At 45.1% G+C, this 19,846-nt stretch overlaps 1 protein-coding gene across 3 annotated transcripts in view; it reads left to right on the plus strand.

Annotated features, from left to right (window-relative positions):
- Nucleotides 1-19,846, plus strand: part of CFAP161 (cilia and flagella associated protein 161) — an 88,680-nt gene that overhangs the window by 40,667 nt on the left and 28,167 nt on the right. For 2 of the 3 annotated variants that reach the window (XM_032469365.1, XM_032469364.1), the window contains exons 7-8: nt 7,347-7,627; nt 8,696-8,835. The gene's annotated coding sequence lies outside the window, so the exon portion shown is untranslated. The other variant, XM_032469366.1, reaches the window with a different exon arrangement.

Consider the following 19,846-nt stretch of genomic DNA (forward strand, 5'->3'; position numbering starts at 1 on the left):
AGGGATTCTCAGGCAGGGCTGAGATGCAAAGGCCTAGAGGGCTGCTGCAGCGTGTGAGGCCTGGAGAGCAGGGGAGAAACAAGGCTTTAGGAAAGCCAAGGAGGAGAAAACACAGGCCCCAGAACAAAGGGGCCACCACTAGATTGTGTGTGGCTGGCTGGGGAGCGCTGAGGAAGGAAGCAGATCTCCATTTGAGGACCTCCAGTCTGTGCAGACATTGCCTTCCTTCCAGCTGTGAACATGGACCAGCTTAGAGAAACCTGTCTCTTTTTTTTTCCTAATTGAAATGCAATTACATATAACACTGTGTAAGTTTAAGGTGTACAACTTGCTGATCTGATGCTTTTATATATTGTAGTATGATTAACTTTAGCTAACACCTCCATTGCTTCATATAATTATTACTTCTTTTTTTGTGCTGAAGATGATTAAGATCTAGTCTCTTAGCAACCTTGGGGTTTATAATACAGTCTTGTTGATGATAATCTCTGTGCTGTGCATTAGGTCTCCAGGACTTGTTTATCCATTAGTAGAAAGCTTGTGCCCTTAAACACCATATCCCCAGTTTCCCCATCCCTCAGCCCTGGGAATCACCATTCTACTCTCTGTTTCTCTGAGTTTGGCTTTTTTAGATTCCACATACATGTGATATCATGCGTTATTTGTCTTTCTCTGTCTGGTTTATCTCATTAGCATAATGCCCTCAAGATCCATCCATGTTGTAAATGGCAGTATTTCCTTCTTTCTCATGGCTGAATGTTATTCCTTTGTGTGTGCATACCACATTTTCTTTATTCATCCATCAGTGGACACTTAGGTTGCTTCCATGTCTTGGCGATTGTAAATAATGCTCCAGTCAACACGAGAGTGCAGATATCTCTTCAGTGTCCTGTGGACGTATACCGAGAAGAGGAATTGCTGAATCATATGGTAGTTCTATCTTTAGTTTTTTGAGGAACCTCCGTACTGTTTTCCATAGCGGCTGCACCAATTTACATTCCCACCAGCAGTGCCCAAGGCTTCCCTTTTCTTCACATCCTCCGCAAAGCTTGTTATCTCTTGTCTTCTTAAGGATGGGCACCCTAACAGGTGTGAAGTGATATCGCATTGTGGTTTTGATTTGCATTTCCCTGATGATAAGTGATCACCTAATTGATTGAGCACTTTTTCTTGTGTCTGTTGGCCGTCTTTGGAAAAATGTCTATTCAGTTAGCAGAGGCCTATCTTACTCTGTTTTACACCCCTACAGAAATGGCTGTTATCTACCATTAGAGCTTCAAAAAAAAGGACAGGCTTAGGTTGTCACCATTGGGTTCCCTGACCACTGGACATCATGTTTAAGAAAATATTTTCCAATTTGATGGGTTAAGAATAGATATTTTACTTTGCATTTCTTTGATTAGTAGTAGGGTTGGTTTTCTTAATCTACTTATTCTTATTCTTTTGTGGATCCCCCTTTTATATTTCCCCATTATTTTTTATAAATAGACTTTTTTCTTAATTAACTATGAATTATGAGTATTAATTCTTTGCCATTTTATTGCAAGTTTGTTTGCAGTTTGTCATTTGGCTTCTAATTACATTCAGTTTTTTTGTTCTATACTTTATTTTAAAGTCAAATTGATTATATTTTCATTTATTCTTGGAAAGTTCTTTTTTGTTTCTTATATTAGTTAAATTTTACTTACATAGTACTTTGATTATTTCATGATTTTACTTTTTTAAGGGCTCTGAAATAATCTTTTCTTATAATTTTGAAAAAGGTAAGTACAGAAAAGTGCAGAGACTAATTCAACAATTCTTACATAATCTGCTACCGAAATTTAACTGATGTTATCATATTGTCACATTTTCTTCAGACTTGTCAAGAGCAAGAAATAAAATATCACGGAAATCCCCTTTGTACTCTCTCTTAGCCCCAACCTTTCTTTTTCCTCCTTAAAATCCCATCATGAAAGTTGTGGATGCCCTTCGGGTTTATGTTTTATGCTTTTATTGTATTTTACATCCTGAAAACAATATATAGTATTATTTTGTGCATTTTAAAAAATGAAGAAATCCTAACATATGGTATATAGTCTGCAACTTTTCTTTCTTTTTTTTTAAATTCAAAATTGTGTTTTTGAGATTAGCCCATTTGGATACTTAGATCTAGTTTATCTGGTTGCTGTGTAATAATAGTTCAACAGATGAATACATCCCATTTTAAAATCTGTTCCCCTATTGGAACACCTGGGTCTGTCTGACCCCCTTACCTTCAATCTCGTGCCTTCCAGCCAACCCTAAACACAGAGTAATCTCTCTGAAATGTCGTCCCAGGTGGAGTTTCCTGGGTGTAGTCTCTGAGACAGGGACTACTAGCAGGAAGGAAATTTATTAACTTATTGAGAATACCCTTGGGATCAACATTGGTGTATGAGAGGAAGCAGGATGGGCAGGGGAAAAACCAGGCTGTGATTCAGTCTCAAGAAGCCCCAGCCAGCCCCACAGAAGCCTCTGAAGCTAGAAAACCCTCTGAAGCTAGGAGAGCCCTGGGGGCGAGCTTCATACCTCTACATCTAACAGTCATCAGACGTGAGAAGACCTGAGAAGGGAGTAAGCAGCTGGACAAAGCAGCTGCCATCCGCCAAGCCTCTTTCAGAAGAGGCCTGAGCACTGGGAACATGTCCAGCAGCTGGGGGACTCAGTCCTTTCATCCTGAAGGGGGATCTGGGCTGCCTGTCTCATGGTCTGCTGCTTGTCTTGTTAGTGTTATACGTTAGTTGTTTTTTTTTTTTATTTTACTGCCCAGAAAGTCAAGCACTTTCTGCAGTTTCCAAGGGGAACTGTGCCAGCGATGACCCTCTCCTCTGGCCCCTACTGATTGACCCAGGAGTGTTTGTAAGTCGGCTACAGATTTAATCCACTTCCATGCTAGCAGTGCTTTTTTACATGTTCCACACAATTCAGCCCTATCTCTGCTGTAGATTGCAAAAAAAAAAAAAAAAGGAAATCATTGGCATGTAAATTAATTGACTCATTCACTTGTTCATTCATAAATATTTATTGAGCGCTTACCGTGTGCCCAGGCAGGGTTCCAAGGGTTGGAGACAGTACACAGAACTTAAATTCTAGAGGGAAAGGCAGACAGCAAACTAACACACAAATATGTAGTACACTGATAGATAAGAATGCATTAAGTGGGGAGAAATCAAATCAGGTTGAAGAGATAGAGCACGGGGGTCATAAGGGAATGATATTTGAATTGGGGACCTTGGAAGGCTTTTGTGATAAAGTGACATTGGAGCAGAGGCCAGAAGGAAATGAAGGCATAATGAATATGAGTATCCGGGATAAGAGTGTTGTAGGCAGAGGGCACAGCGTGGGCAAAGGTCCTGAACGCTTGGCGTGTTCCAGGAACATCAGAACAGTCAGTGTGGCTGGGGTGGAGGGAGACGGGGAGGCAGAGCAGGGGATTAGATCACAGGTAGCCAGGGTCAAATCAGGTGAGGCCCCGTAGACTCTCATAAGGGGTGTTGTCTTTTACCCTGAGCAGGATGTGAGCCATTGCTGAGTTTGAGGAGGCAAGGGAGATGCTCTGACTTGGGTTTTAGAAGGAGCAGTTGTGTGTAGAGGGGAAAGTAGGGGGACAAGGCTGGAAGGAGGGATGGCAGTCCAGGCAGACAGGGGATCCATCTGGGACAATGAATGCATCACCTATAGAGCCCTAGGGCTGGACAGCTCATGCCAGGGAGCGAGTCTCGGCAGTAGGAGGTCCTCAGACTGAGCCCTGTGGCTCTCCAGCATATAAAGGCGTGATTACCTGCCTGGAATGCTGCTGAGAGCTCACCTTTCCTAAGGTGCTACTGCTCATGTGGTATTTCGCAGATTAAAGCGGTTTTTTTTGGGGGGGGGTCATCTCCATTAAAATCTGGGGGAGTAGGAAAATTAAGCACATAAACCCAAATCTTGGTCTTGATTGGGATTGTTAAATAAGATAGAAATGAGTTATTTATTTTGAAGAAGGAGCTCAATGTATTGGGCTTTTCTTCTTGTCTTCAGACCCTTCCAAAGATTCTTCCGCAGGTCGGTTTCAAGGCTGCTCCCTCCCACAGCAATGCCTGCCCTCCCGTCTGGAACCCAGAGACCTCGTGTTTACAAACTCTGCCATTCCTTCATCCTTCTGGCTACTTGCTCTTGGTGTGGCTGTTTCCTTCTGCTCCGAACTACCTCTTCTCAATAACTTTGTTGTCCTGGTCGTCACATCTCTCATGGCTGGAGGCAGTGTCCTGCACTCTGTGGACTCTCATTTTCTGTGAAATATAAAAAATTTCTATTCCTAAACATAATTTTTTACTTTATTAAAAATACTGTCTAGTCCTGTTTTTGGCAGAGGACACACTGGGCTGTATTTATTGGCAATATTATTATCTACTTAAGCAAAGAGGAAAGAAATCGGAGCTATTTAATGAGGTCCAAAGCCAAGGCGGTCCCTGGAGTTCCCTTTGGTCTCTGCCTTTTCAAATTGCAATCGAAACTATCATTGTGTGTCAAGAGAAACAGAACACAGGGCTCCCTTTGAAAAAGGGAATCGCTGTCTTTCTCTTGAGGATGTTGATGGGCCTCCCTCACGCAGGAGTCAGGGGCTGATGTAAGTTCAGCCCCTGCAGTATTTGGAAGAGTTTGTTTCTGGTTTGGAAGCCATAACTCGCCCAACTCATCATACGTCTGGGGCCGAGAAGTCACGTTTCTCCAAATCACCACTCCTACAAGATTTCTTCTTTGTAGAGAAGTGTTCCCATAAGGTTCAATTTATTCCATCTGGTCAAACTCCGCAGTTCCCCAGCAGGTTAAGAAAGGGGGAGAACAGAGCATCAGGACATGGGGAAATTATAACATTAGAATTTGGGAAAGTGCCTGAAGGCCTCTGTATACACACAAGTCACTTCGTATTTTTGTAACGCTCTCATAGCCTCACACTAGTTCCCTTGAGCTGCCAAAAACCCCAAGCAGATTAGGAAGTAGTGGTGTCCATTTAAGACCAAAACTCTCTGCGTTCACTTTTGCCTTCTCGGAGAGTGAGGGGCAGGTTTCATGACAAGTGATGTTTTCTTGTTAAGGAGACAACTTGATGAGATGAGGTTGAGAAAGAAAAAGCCCCCTGAGCACAGCCTGGGTGGCAGGGAGGAGTTGAAGGAAGCACCGAATGACTCTACCTGATCCTATGGGAGAGATTTGGGCTTCCTAAGGTAGCCCCAGAAAGAGAGAGAAAAGCAGGGAGACTTACGAATGCCTGTAGGAGTCCTATGTCTTGTTTGCTGCTTGAAAGTCCTTGGCACATAGCAGATAGATGCTCAATGAAATGTTTGCTGACTCAATAGAGAGAAGGGAGAATGTGAGGAACTACTGAGGAGAGCCCTGATTGATTTCTCTTTATTTAGGGTCTGGGAGCTCAAGCCATTCAATCTGAACATCAGAGGAATAAAAAATGCAGAAAAATTGGGAAAGATTGGAACTTGAAATCTTTGGCTTATATCCATTTTACAGATATGAAAGCTGAGCTCAGAGAAGTTAAGTGATCTGCCTAACATTATCATGAAATTTGAATTAAGAGCGTTCGGGCTTGACCAAAATCATTCTGCTCTGAATTTTGTCTTGATTATTTGTTACATGGATGGTCACTTTTTGTCTGTCCCTTCCTAGGCTCTAAGCACTTCCTTTGGGGCCACAGTCTCACTTTATTGAGGTCTAAAAGGAATGGAATCATGTGGTCGTTTCCAAAGTAACTGTTTCCTGGACTATTGTGAAGACCCTTGCTCTCCAAGGAGGAGCTGAACTTATCATCAAAGTGTGGAGTCTTGAAGGAAAAAGCCATGGATTGGGAAGCAGGAGACTTGGGTTCTTGCCTCAGCTCTGCCCCATCTCACGGTTTGACCCTGGGCAAGTTACTTCCCCTGTAGATCTGTGATATTGCGATCTACACTAAGAAAGATGTATTTGGTCTTCATCCATGGTCTCCTGACTCACAGCTCCTGAGTGATGAGGGTGATGGGGCATCTTTTGTCATAATATTTGGGCTCTTGTCCTTAGTTCTTGAAATCACTTCAAATCCATATGTTGAAATGGGTGTCTTGTTATTCATAACAAGCCCCTTTCCATTGCAACTGGGTTTATGTTAATGAAGTGACTTTTGGAAAGCACCTCAGGGTGGAGGCTGGTTGCCAGGGAAACCAACCTTGAATAGAGGGTTGGAACTTTCAGCCCCGCTCCTTGATTTCCGGGGAGGGGAGAGTGCTGGTGGTTAAATCAATCACCAATGGTCAGTGAATTAATCAATCATGCCTACGTCATGAAGCCTCTATAGAAACCCAAAAGGACAGGGTTTCGAGAGCTTCCACGTCTGGTGAACCAGAACAGTTCCATGCACTACAGGGTGGAGCCCCAAACTCCACGAGGACAGAAGCGCCCGCCTTCGGGACTTCATCCTATGTATCTCTTCATCTGGCTGTTGATTTGTGTCCTTTAAGATCCTTTGTAATAAACCAGTAATCTAGTGAGTAAATTGGTTTCCTGAGTTCTGTAAGCCGCTGTAGCAAGTTGAACCCAAAGAGGGGATCATGGGAAACCTCTGATCTATAGCCAGTATTTCAGAAACACACCTAACAACTTGGATTTGTGATTGGCATCTGAAGTGGAGGGCACTTGTGGGACTGAGCCCTCAGCCCATGGGAATCTAATACTATATTCTGGTAATAGAGATACCCAGAGTGTCTGGATTGAGTTGAATGGTAGGACATCCAGCTGGTGTTGGAGAATTGCTTGATGGGGTGGAGAAAACCCCCTAGTGCATTGGAAACTGGGTGCAGCACTCAAGATCTTAGTGTCCCCCTGGAGAAAGTGAAGTGTCAGATGAGTTAATATCTAATATTCTGTGATAAATCTCTCTTCATTTCTTCTAAGATGGGTCACTCTTAGGGTGAGCAGCCATCCCAGTTTGCCTGGGATTGAGAGGCAGTTGCCAGGATGAAGAGCTTGCATTTTAAAACTGGGACAGTTCTGGGCAACTGGAATGAGTTGGTCACTCTGGTGAACCCAGTTCTCTCAAGGTCACGTGGAGGAGTGTGGGAGCCAGTTTCCAAGATCCCCAGTGATCCTCTCCTGCTATTAACACTGTTGTATACTCCCCTCCCACATCGTACCTGTGTTAGTTGGTGTGACCAGCAGCACACAGCAGAGGTGATGGTGTGTCAGGTCCAAGTTTAGGTATAAAAAACATGTCTTCCAGCCATCTTGGTCTCTGTTCTCTTAGTCTCTCTCTCTCTCTCTCTCTCTCTCTCTCTCTCTCTCTCTCTCTCTCTCTCTCTCAGAGAAGCTCATTCTGGGAGAAGGAGCTGCCATTTTGAGAGCAGCCCTATGCAGAGGCCCATGTGGTGAGGAACTGAAGTCTCTGGCTGACAACCAGAAAGGAACTGAGGCTTGCCAACAATCACATGGATGAGTTTGGAAGCAAATCCTTCAGCCTCTGGAGAGTACTGAGATGACTTTAACTCCAGTTGACAGCTTGACTGCAACCTCCCTAGAAACTGTTAAGCCAGAACCTCTAGCTAAGCCACTCCCAGGCTCCTAATCCACAGAAAACTGTAAGATAGTAAGTGTTTGTTATTTCAAGCTGCTAAGTTTTGGGGTAGTTCATTAGACAGCAAGAGATAACTCATAGACAGCTAATTCTAAGGGAACGCTCAGAAAAAACAGAACCCTATCACCCGTCTATGGAAGGGGTGGGGACTTATCCCCCTGGCCACAGTGATTGGTTCAGTACTGGGCCATGTGATCTAGGGCTGGTCCAATCAGAACAAACCTAGAGATATTGGTACGAAATTCTCTTTTACGCTGAGCGTTTATCTTAAGTTTTTGAGCCATAAAAGCAGACTGAACTGCCAGGGGTGGGGTGAGATGCAGAGAGAGAGGAAAGGGGGGACAGTAGAGGACAACATGAGGTGACTAAGAAAGCAAAACTGAGTGTAGATCCTGGTCATGTTGGGTGAGTATCAGACCAAACTCCACCTGAAGTTGACCCTCAGTTGGTTTAGCTACGTGAACTGAGAAACTCTCCCTACCTTTTTCTCTTTTTTTCAACAAGTTAATTTTGATTTTCTGCCTCTTATATTCTAAAGATTCTGCTGTCCAAAACCATAAATGAATTTTAAAACTGAACTTATTTTTTACTTCATTTCCATTTGCTTCTCTTCATCTCTGTCTAGTCATTGTTTATAATCTCTTCTTCATTCATCATATTTTAGCACTCACTTTTATTTTTGTATATACTAATTTTATATTTTGTAGATGATAACTTCATTATATATAGTCTTTGTGGTTCTGATTCTGCTATTTGTTATTTCTGCTGTCTCTTACTCATGATGGCATATTTTCCAGTGTCTTTTATGATTTACGAGTGGGAAAAATCTTGGAGCCTTATCTGTGGAAACATTTTGAAGCCTGGTTCTAAAGTAAATTAATCCAGAGAGAATCTGAATTTGCTTTTGCCAGATGCATAGGACACTACTAACCTAGAACTACTTGAAGCTTTGGGTTTAGGGTTTAGGAAAACTTTAAGCTATATAGCAGGTATAATTCTGACCTCAGAGCTGCCTGTTGAAGAGAAACTTGTGGTTAGGAGTTTTCAGTCAAACTGTTTTCTTTTTACCCCTTCTGTCAGCTTCAGGCTGGGATATCCAATTATCTCACTTACCAGTCATGAAGAGATGGCTCAGAATATGCCTGAATCACTTATCATCAGTTCCCAGGAATAAGATAGGAGTTGGGTCAGCATCTTCAGATTCTCCATCCTCCACTGGGGTGAGTACTGTACAGGGTCTGTACTGAGACTGGAGATATGTGACTTGTTTATCATTTCCATATGACAGGAACCCCTTTGCCTGTTGCTTATTGCTTGTGGACCGCTTAGAGGTGCTGGAAAGCCTTACTGTTCCCTTTGAGTTTGCTCAGTCTTCTTTGGATATATCACCATCCTTTGGGCTGACACAGGAAGCTCTCTAGAATGGGGGATGAGACTCCGTCACACCTATACAGGTGGTGGTGATGAGGAAGGGGAAGTCTCCCTCCTAAAGACAGAAAGAGTCAAAACCAGCTCAGGCCCCCCCTGCATATCAAGACTGTGGTGGAATTCCCCCTTCCTCCTTGTAAGAAGTTACATCAAGGGAGTGAGGTTGAAGTGGGGCGGGGGATCAGATGATTGATATTACTGCTGAGACATCTTTTTCTGTTTGAATTGTTATATACATATTAATTCTGACTTAAATGATAGATATAAATAAAATGAAGCAAACAGGTTTCCACATTATCATTTAGAAAACTGAATGTTTTCCAAGGAAGTAAGATATCAATAAAGTCAACTGGCCATGGGTTGGCCAATGAGTTACTTCAAGGGGACTATTGGCAGGAAATACAGATGCACACCAGCCCTGGCTTATCGTTCATTTGTCTCCCTAGTTGTCTCTTGGTCTCAGGGACTGTTTGTGAATAATACGTGTTACTTTCATGCCTGGTAAGTGACTCAGCCAGATCTCAGGGACGTGTCCTACCAAGAGAAAGGAACCAACGTGTTCCTCAAAAAGTACATTCACCAGAGCATCGGATTAGAAGCAAAAGGGGTGTAAGTGAGCTGTGATTAGGAAGTTGCTCAGAGACGCGGCCCAGAAATTGTAAGGTACAAAAAGCAGGGATGCTGATCTGTGCAGCTGCGCGATTTGCCTCTGGCTGGGTTCTTGCTGGGAGACGAGTAGGGGTGGCGGATGCTTGGACGGGTACTGATTTGGGGCAGAAGTTCCTGACGAGCGAGCTGCTTGTGTGACTGAGGATGGGGCCCCAGGTGGCCAAGGAAAAGAAGTGACACCAGTGGAAGCTCTGTGGGCCTCAAGGTCTCCATGTAAGAGCTGGCGTAGAAAGAGTGACAGAGCTGAAGAGGAGGGAGACAGTGGTTTGGATTCAACCTGAGAGAAAAGTCAGCGGGGAAGGGAAGCGAGTGAAGGGCAGGGTGCTGATGGTGGGCGCTGGGGAAGGGGGGCTCTTCTCTGAGGCAGGAGGGAGGGAGGGAGGAGACCAGCATCAAGAGTGAGGAATTCTGAGGTGGGAGGGAGCTCACAGGGGTTGGGCGTGGAGGGCGAGGCCTGAGGAGAGGGGCGAAGGTGGGAATGCTGCCGGATGGAGCCCCATGGAGAAGGTACTTGGATGACAGGCTGGCCAAGCAGCACTGTGGGCTCACCCAGCCAGCACTGGCCAGTGTTCACATCGGCAGAGCATCCAGACGACACTGCGGATTTCAGTGGCTTGTCCCACAGCTGTAGGTGGCCTGAGAGAGGCGCTGAGAGCAAACACGGTTAGAAGATGAGAGAGGCTGGCCAAGCTGGTAACAGAGTCCCTTTGCAGGAGCTTTTGGTGTGTCTTGTGGCCGGGCCACTTCCCTTCCACGCACCACCATGTCCGGCCTCCCTCTGGGGACTGTTCTTGTACTGACAGAGATGAGCACGGAGGCGCCTCCCAAGACTCTTAAGACCAAGTGACCAAGGAAGAGGAATGGCCCAGCTGGGCAGTTCTTGTTCTCCAGACCTTTTGGCCAGTGGTCAAACTGTCACAAATAAAAATATCGTGGTACTCCATCTGGCTTCTTCTAATGGATTTTTTTTTTTTTTAAAGGAGCAGATGCTTCTCACAGCAAGAAAGAATGCTTAAGGTGATTTGCAAGTGGAAAGAGATTTGCATTTGGCACTTAAAGGGCACTCTTATGGAAACAGCCACACACATATGTTACACCGAATCTTTGTTTGAAGCTGATGTGGAGTCTGAGAAGGGCTTCCTGCGTCATCAGACTTCCCCGGTGTCCTCTGAGTGTTCCCAGGCCCTTCGGCTTTGCAGGGTTACTCTTTCACGTGATGCCTGTCTTAGTTTGGGTTCCACCAGATATCAATCCTGAGACAAGGCTGTTGATGCAAGTATTTTATTTGGGAGGTGAAGAGAGGAGTGTGGGGAGGTGAGACAGTGAAGGGAAGGAAGCCAACTAAAGGTGCTTTCTCAAGCAAGCTGTCACCAAGAATGACCAGGACTGAACCCAGCAGGGGACTCTCTGGAACGCTACGTAGAAACACACCTCAGAGTTTTCCCCTCTACTAGGGGCAAGGGAGCTGGGTATTTACCCACTGGCTCTCCTCTCTTCACTCACTGGTTGAGGGTTGTCTGAGATGCAGGAGGCTGGGCATTAATTCCCTTTGCTCTTCCATACCGCTGCCATGCTGGTCTTGAAGGCTGCAGTGATGAGAGAAAGCCCTTGGGCAAAAAATGCAGGGCTGGCCTTTGGAAGTCAGCAGGTGGTGTCCGCGGAAGTGGTTGGGGCAAAGGTCTCGCCAGCCTCTGCTGGGATGCCGAGAAGACGGCTGGAAGGCGGCTTTTAGAAGGTGGCTCTACCCCACAGTGTGGGGAGTCCAGGAGCCTCTCCAAAGTCTGGAGTGTCCTGGGAGGGAGGGATCTGTGTCCTGTCCACCTCTTCTCACACCTGGCCCGCTCTCAGCACTCTGTTTGCCAGTTCTCCTGCAACGGGTGTCGTAAATGCTGTTGTCTTCGATTAGCTTTATCAGACTTACAGTCCAGCTCCTTCCCCTGCATTCCTCCAGCCACGGACAACACCTGTGTCTCTAGGAGACATTTACGGAAGATGTGGGGGTAGCAGATGGGGACTAGAGGCCTGTGTAGAAGAGGCGATACCTGCCCCACCCCCACCCCACCCTGGGCCTCCTCAGGACCGTCTACTCTCTACACTCTGGGTCCCTACCTTGCAGCTGGGGTGCACTTTCTGTGGGGACATTTGTCTCTCCTCTTCTCCAAGACTTGGGGCCCCCACAGCCCTTTAATTTGAGGGAAACCCCCAAATTCCTGTTAGTATTTTATGCAGCTCATTTTCTCTTTGGCTCACCTTTCCGAGCTGAAGAAGACCCATCAAAGTGTTTTTATAAACATAATTAGGATCGCCTCCTTACAAAACACACAAAAATGCCTGAAATCTCAGCCAGCTTTTATTTTATTTTTTTAATTTTTTATTGAAGAACAGTCAGTTTACAATGTTGTGTCAATTTCTGGTGTGCAGCATAATGTTCAGTCATCCATATGCATACATATATTCCTTTTCATCTTCTTTTTTATTGCAGGTCACTGCAAGATACTGAATATAGTTCCCTGGGCCATACAATACAAACGTGTTGTTTATCCGGTCTTGTGAGGGTTCTCCTTGTGTTTCTGATGTAAGGGATACTCTGCCACAGTTCACTGGTATTCTGTGCTAATTGTTCTGCGTGTAGATGTGGTTTTTGGTCTATTTGTGGGAGCGTGTGAGCCATGTGTCCTTCTACTCCACATCTTGGCAATCTTCTCAGCCAGCTTTTAAAGCAGATTTTTTTCTTCCCGGCTACAAGTGGCGTGCTGATGGGCGATGGGTGCACTTTATCAGTGATGTCATTGTTATCCTTGGTCAGCCACACCATAAGACACAGCGTCCTCCACTTTCTGCTGTTTTCCGTTCCCATTTTTCCCTTTTACTTTGAAGATCAAGTGGGGCTCATCACTGTTGACCATGGGCGCTACCGAAGAGAATGCTGACGCGCTGTTTCTGTTTGCACAGTGCATGCCTTTTGTGCTTATTCATTGAACACTTTCTGAGCTTCTACTCCACGCCAGGGGCATGGACAGGTGCTGGGATACAAATGTGAAAAAGATGCCATTGCCATCCTTCAGAGCCTACAGAGCCGAGAAAGGAGAGACGCCCGCAATACAGTAATGGCCACTAAAGCAGAGGTGGGGAGACGCAGTCCTGAGACATGGGTCTGCTTCTTGCTAATCTGGAGACCCTGGAGAAGTCATGTGCCTTCTTTGAGAGTGGGGAAAGCCTTTGCCACAGAGGCTAAGGTTTGCACTTGACAGCAGACGGGGAAGGACCTGGAGCCCAGGTGCACCAGTGACCATCACCGTCCCTTTCCCTGGACCGTGTGGCCTCTCACGGCTTAGACGGTCAAGAGAACTCCCAAAGGAGAAAAAGATCATTGCAAATCTGAACTCTCCTTTATGTTTGGAAGACTTATGGATGATAAAAGTTAAAAGCACCCATTTTTCTTTTTAAGCATTATTTTTCATGACTATCACTTTGATGAATAAACCAGAGGTTTGTAGAGAAACACTTTTCCCACTAACTGGGGAATTCATTAGACGAAAGACACCCATGACGGTTTTGGGCTGGCACATCGAGGGGATATGGAAGAGAACAGAGAAACCCATTTGAAGGATGATTCTTGTCCCACAGCAGATTGCCTAATCTATTTTTGCGAATTCTTCAAGTTTATGGATAATTCATCGAACAGTCTGAACTTGCGGTAGAGTCAGTTTTTTTAAAGCCTCTACTCCTTTGCCTTCAGTTGCTCTGTGACAGAGTCCCCTCAGGCAGATCTGAAGCCTCAGTATAGAACTTCATGATCATATTGAATTTAATGCCCACTTCCCTCCTTGCCCAGCTGGGCTTCAGCCTGAGGGACCTGCAGTGGATGGGACTGACCTTCTCTTTTACAACCCCTCCTCTCCTTCTTCTGGGTCACTTTGTCCTCCAGTGCGTTGGGGATTGGTGCTACCATGGTCCTCTCTCTCGATGGTTGCTGCTTCTCCATCATGGCTGCCTGGCTAGCAGGTGCTCAGATGGTGGCTCCTCTGTGGGGGCCGTGCGTGAGTCTTATGAAAGGCCCTTTTGGAAGGAGCCTCCGACCTCCGCAGTTCCCTGATATGGGAGATTCATTCTGGCCTGGCCTGACGTCTTCTTACTACCCCGACCTCCCACCTTGATGATCTATTCCAGAGCTTCCCGCTGGTGAGGTTCTCTTACCTGCTGGCCGTCCCTTGTGAATGACATACCAGCAAGAAGGCAGTCTTGACTGCTTTTGTTGTGTCTGCCCCTCTATGGGAAATTCATGTATCCTTTTTTTTTTTACCTTTTAAAAATTGAGTTATAGTCATTTTACAATGTTGTGTCAAATTCCAGTGTAGAGCACAATTTTTCAGTTTATACACGAACATACATACATTCATTGTCACTTTTTTTTTTTGCTGTGAGCCACCACGAGATCCTGTATGTATTTCCCTGTGCTACACAGTACAATCTTGTTTATCTATTCTACATTTTGAAATCCCAGTCTGTCCCTTCCCACCCCCCATCCCCCTGGCAGCCACAAGTTTGTATTCTATGTCTATGAATCTGTTTCTGTTTTGTATTTATGGGTTTTTTTTTCAGATTCCACATATGAGCGATCTCATATGGTGTTTTTCTTTCTCTTTCTGGCTTACTTCACTTAGAATGACATTCTCCAGGAACATCCACGTTGCTGCAAATGGCGTTATGTTGTCGGGTTTTATGGCTGTATAGTATTCCATTGTATAAATATACCACATCTTCTTTATCCAGTCATTTGTTGATGGACATTTAGGCTGTTTCCATGTCTTGGCTATTGTAAATAGTGCAGCTATGAACACTGGGGTGCAGGTGTCTTTTTAAAGTAGGGTTCCTTCTGGATATATGCCCAGGAGCGGGATTCCTGGGTCATAGGGTAAGTCTAGGGAAATCCATGTATCGTTGACCCTCCAAATTGTGGGAGTTCAAACTGCCCCTTGCCCCCCAAGTTCCACCTGCCATTTCTTCCCCATTTCTTTCCTTCCTTTTCCAATAGGCATGGAAGCGTGTCACCACTACTCTGAGTAAGCAAGCATTCAGCCCAGGGTTGGGTGTTAATTTCCTATTCTTTCAAGCCCCCCAGTCACTACGAGTGACTCTTGCACCCTGGTCCCCTGGTGACTGTCTGCTTAACAGAGTGTGAGGGAGGTGGGGTGATGGTTGGCACTCATCTTCCTCTTAATCATCTCTGCAGGGAGGAATGCCAATTATTTGAAATGAAAAAAAGGTTTTCCTTAGCATAATTTCTCAGTTGCAAGAACACTCTACTACAATTAAAGTAATTAAAAGTTCTTACTATAGCAAACCAGTGTACGAATTAATTCAGAGTAACTCACAGACGAAGCAAATGAAGCTCCAGCCTCAGGTGCTCGTCCTCACACGGACCCCTGTCCCAAGGTCCTGGGAGGAGTCCTGGACATGAGCTCACATGGTCTTATGTGTTTACACAATTTGAACACATGCGATATTTTTAACCACATTTGGTTAAGACTGCTGTCTCGTCGCACTCTGACTTCCTCCCTAGTCATTTCCTCCGTGTCGTTTGGCACTGGGGTGGCTGCAGGTCTGTTTGGGATCTGGAATCGATGTAGAGATAACATCTAGTTTGGGTTTGGTGGGATGCATTTTTATGATTCACCCTTCCAAGTAGAGTTAAATTTTGCTTCCCATCCTCTGTACAGGAATAGCTTTCAGGAACACTCATTCTCTGATTCATCAGCCCCATATTGTCACCAGCGGTAGGGCCAGGGGTTGTAGCCCGTGTGAAGATGCCCTGCGGCCCTCGGCACAGGAAGTACGTGGGTACTGGCAGAGAAACAAAGTTTGAAATACGCTCAGCCTCCACCTAGGTTGCTTTCTACATGCAACTGCAACATAAAGTTCATTCCAAGGGATCTACCCAAATCAGGAAAGCAAATTCTGGTTTAAACTTATGATAAAAGCAGCACCGACCCACGAAGATGAATTCCTCTTATGCACAGAAGAAACCTGACCAAGAGGTTGTCTCAAATTTTAAAATTCTAAACCCTATGTGATATTACTAATAACAAGTTACGAAGCTGAAGGAAACTTTCATAACATGTTAATAGTAATAAACGACTTTGATCAGGCCATGCCAGAGGAAAGACCGAATTTGTTTTCTATTTTTTTTTTTTTGGTGGAGGTACTAGGGATTGAACCCAAGACCTCACGTGTGCTAAACATACGTTCTACCACTGAGCCATACCCCCAAACCCCGTTAGCCTTCTAGTCTTGCTATGGAAAATGATATTGAAAACTGTCATCATATGAAGAAGGTACCAAAGAATATGGAGCCAAAGATATAGGAAATGTAGTATTAAAGAGAGGTGCCAGGCAGTGAGTGAGTGAAAATTGCGAAAATATTTTTTCTATTTTGTGAATTTGTTGTGTTTAGGCCCTTTAAACAATGGTGATGTGTTTTTATTTTTTGCCCCTCATTTGAAAAAGTCACTTCCACACTTGGTTTTATTTTGGTGGTTTCATATTCTTTCTCTTAAAGGTGGCTCCTTGATTTGTTTAAGTTTCAGGTGTCACAAGCCTGGATGGGCCTTGGTCATCTACTACGTGTTTGGTGTTGTAAGACATCACTGGGGCCAGTCTTGGTCCTTGCACAGAAGGGTTTTGCAGTCTTGTTGAAATAGTAGTTTCCTATCTCTGAAGCGTGTTCTAGTGACATGAAGTCTCCCCCTCACTGCAGGTAGTTGTGTCATTGGTTGGAACTTTTTTGGGTTTGACTCTTTTAACAATATGCATCAACAGCCAAAAATACTGCGTAGTCTTTGACCTACACTCCTGGGAATTATCCTAAGCAAATAATTTATAAGAAGAAAGATCTTCTTATTTACAGGGAATTATTTAGAAAATGATGATGCTTCCATCTTCAGTTGGTCCATCAACTTAGAAAAAAATGCTTATGCAGCCGCCCCTCAGTGTATCCTAAGGGGACTAGTTCCAGGACGTCTGTGATACCAAAAGCCACAGAAGCGCAAATCCCTTATATAAAATGGCATAGTGTTTGCATAACCTAGGCACATCCTCCCGCATACTTTAAATCGACTCTGTGTTACTTATAATACCCAGTACAATATAAATGCTATGGAAATGACTGTAACTACAACGTAAATGCTATGTAAACAGTTGCCAGCACAGGGCAAAATCAAGTTTTGCTTTTTGGAATTTTCCGAAAATTTTTTCTTTTCAAATATTTTCGATCCTTGGTTGGTTGAGTCTGCAGATGGTGAATCCGCGGATACAGAGGACCGATTGTGTACACGCTGAGTAAACATACATTATAAAATGACTTGCACGATGTGACAGCAGCACGCAAAAATGCCTGCGTTTGGACACTGATTGGAAGGGAAGCCGCAGGACAGTGGCTGTTACATAAAAGTGACAGGACTGTGGGGGACTTTGTTTTCTCTTTGCTTTTTCTTCAGTGCGGCCATGCTGTCTTTACACTGGTTTTTAAAGGGAAGAGAATCCAAGTGCCTTGAGCGTCTGCTGCTAAATTTAAAAATATAGAGAGAGTTAGTAGGGAAAATTATTTTAAAATAGGCCTGGTGGCTCATACTTCAAAAGGGCAAGACTATATCCTCAGGCTACAGCAGTGACCTCGAGAGGTTGACAGGGCAGGTAACACACAAGACTAGATGCCAGAGGCCCTGGGTTGGAGACCTGGCTCTGCTGGCCATTCATCTTGGAGAGCTGTGTTTCTGTCTCTTTCCTTCTGCCCTTGTCTATAAACTAAAGGAGTTTTGCAAGGAGGTGGCTAAACTCCGACCGTCTGAGACTCCGTATTCCTACTTTCTGAGACAGAGGCTGGGCTGGATGAGACCTGGGTGTGACCTGATTTGGTGATTCTTGTGATCTGAATCTCTTCCACATGTCTGGTGTCAGCCCAGCGCGGGGAGCAGGAGAGCCCGGGCAATCTGATACCTCCAGGAAGTCCAGCGCTCCATCGCTGCTAAAATTAGAACCAGGCTGCAGCTTAGATCAAGGCCATTCCTTTCCCAGCCCCGCAGTGAGCTAACTCTTCTCCCTCCGCCCTGAGCCACACAAATGCGCTCATAATTATGGCAACTCTCACGTGAGCGCCAGATGACCCCGAGCCCGGAGAAAGAAAACAGAAAGGGAGTTCTAGTCTCGCAGAGACCCTGTCCCTTTTAGACAGGGAGATGAGGAGTTTAGGCGGAAGGGGGGGGAAAAAAGGAACAAAAGAGGGAAAGGAAGAAGGAAAGATGACAAAAACTATACTTATCCCTTTTCAGCTGTGCTGTGTGTACCCAGTGGATTCCCCTAAGATAGCAGTCCATCCTTTTTTTTTTTTTTTTAAACTCAAAAAAGAAAAAAAAAAGATGATCTTTCCTGATCATGCACTTCAGCAGCTTGCCAATAGCTGTGTGCCAGTCAGGAGCAGGCTGTTAGGCTGGGCTTCGAATCCCAGCTTTGTTACAGATTAACCAGGATCTTGAGCCATTTACCTAATTGTTTGTACTGCTTTTTCTTTATGAGCAACACAAAGAAATCTAATTCAAAGGGTACTGGGCAGAGGAAATGAAGTGCAATATACCGGAGCACCTTGGAGGTCCTCTGGTAGGCTAGCCGAAACTAGGGCTGCTTGGAAATACTTGTAGATGATTTTTCTGGTCTTGCTGGTCTTGGATTCAGCCTCGAGGGTTCTTTACTTCATCGTGAGCTCTGAGGCTGGTTTCTTTATTCCATATTTCCCCAATTATCTGCTAGGTTTGCATGCAGAGAGCAGGACTGAAGGAACATCTGGCCTGTACATTTATTTTCCGGTTGACCATGAAATGGTGACAAGTAACTTCTTAAGAGCTTCCTTACTTATCTTGGCCCTGGCTCTCTGTGCTGTTTCTTCTAAGGTTGGAAGGAACAGGTGTGCCCTGCAGAGCTGCTGTAGAGATCAGATGCAGTATCCGTGTGAAGTGCCTAATAGAGTGATGGGCGCACTGTGGGTGCTTAAGATGACAGTCATTTAACAGGATAAGTTATTAACGTGTTTTTTTTTAGAAAACATTTATTCAATTAATTAATTTCATGCTCTAGAGTTTTCAGCTAAATGAAAATATATCTAATTACTTTTGGGAAAACACACGTCACAGTTTTGTCCTTGACTGCTAAGCAGTTCAGACCCATAATACCACTCAGGGTTGTTGGCTGTTAGCAGTGGTAGTAACAATAATAAGAGTGAAAGGTTGCGGTTTGCCCCAGGTTCTAGTGTCACTTCCTGTGGAGCAGGACGGAATTTGCATCTTCACTGCGTCAGCCACCTAGTGATTCTCACCCGCACAGTGGTCCCCACACCTGCACTTCCAGCTCAACCAGCAGTGCGTCTTCAGTCTTATCAACTGGACTCTGCTGAACGAAACTGAGACAGTCCATCTCAGAACTTCCCTGGCTTGGCTGCAGAATGTCCACACCGGGGCTACCAGAATAAAGCTACAGCACATAAACAAGAAAGGGAATACAGAATTACTTTTTTTTTTTTAATGGAGGTACTGGGGACTGAACCCAGGACCTCATGCTTGCTAAGCATGCGCTCTACCACTGAGCTATACTCTCCCTCCAACCGCACTTACTTTTCCTTCCAGGCATCCTGGTGGTCCCTTCCTCGAGCCTCTGATGCTCTGTCCCTGACATCTCCTTTCCCATGGCACCTACTGATAAGGACAATGGGAGGTCTCTCTTTGCCAACCTTGTGATGTCTGTGGTGGCCTGAGGTGACTATGGGGATCTTGACTCTCAAGTCTCACTGGAGTCAGATGTACTGAGAGACCAGCCCTCTTCTCATCCAGAAATGCCCCCAGAGAGAAGGGGCCAGGCTTCCGGAGTCACTTAAGTGGGAAGGACTGAGTCCGCCTTTCAGAAGGTGCTCTAGTTGCAGTAAATGCAAAAAAGGAAGAAAGAAGAGACAGAGAGAGACAGCCCCTTCAAGACATACACATCTCTGTGGCGAGCCCTGGAGACGTCTCAGCAGCGGGCTCACGGTGAGATGCCGCTGTTCCTCAGATGCATGCGAGGCCCCATGAGGGCCAGCGCTCTCCTCTTTATATG

This window comes from Camelus ferus, chromosome 27 (genome assembly GCF_009834535.1).
Source record: "Camelus ferus isolate YT-003-E chromosome 27, BCGSAC_Cfer_1.0, whole genome shotgun sequence".
NCBI classification, from domain to species: Eukaryota; Metazoa; Chordata; class Mammalia; order Artiodactyla; family Camelidae; genus Camelus; species Camelus ferus.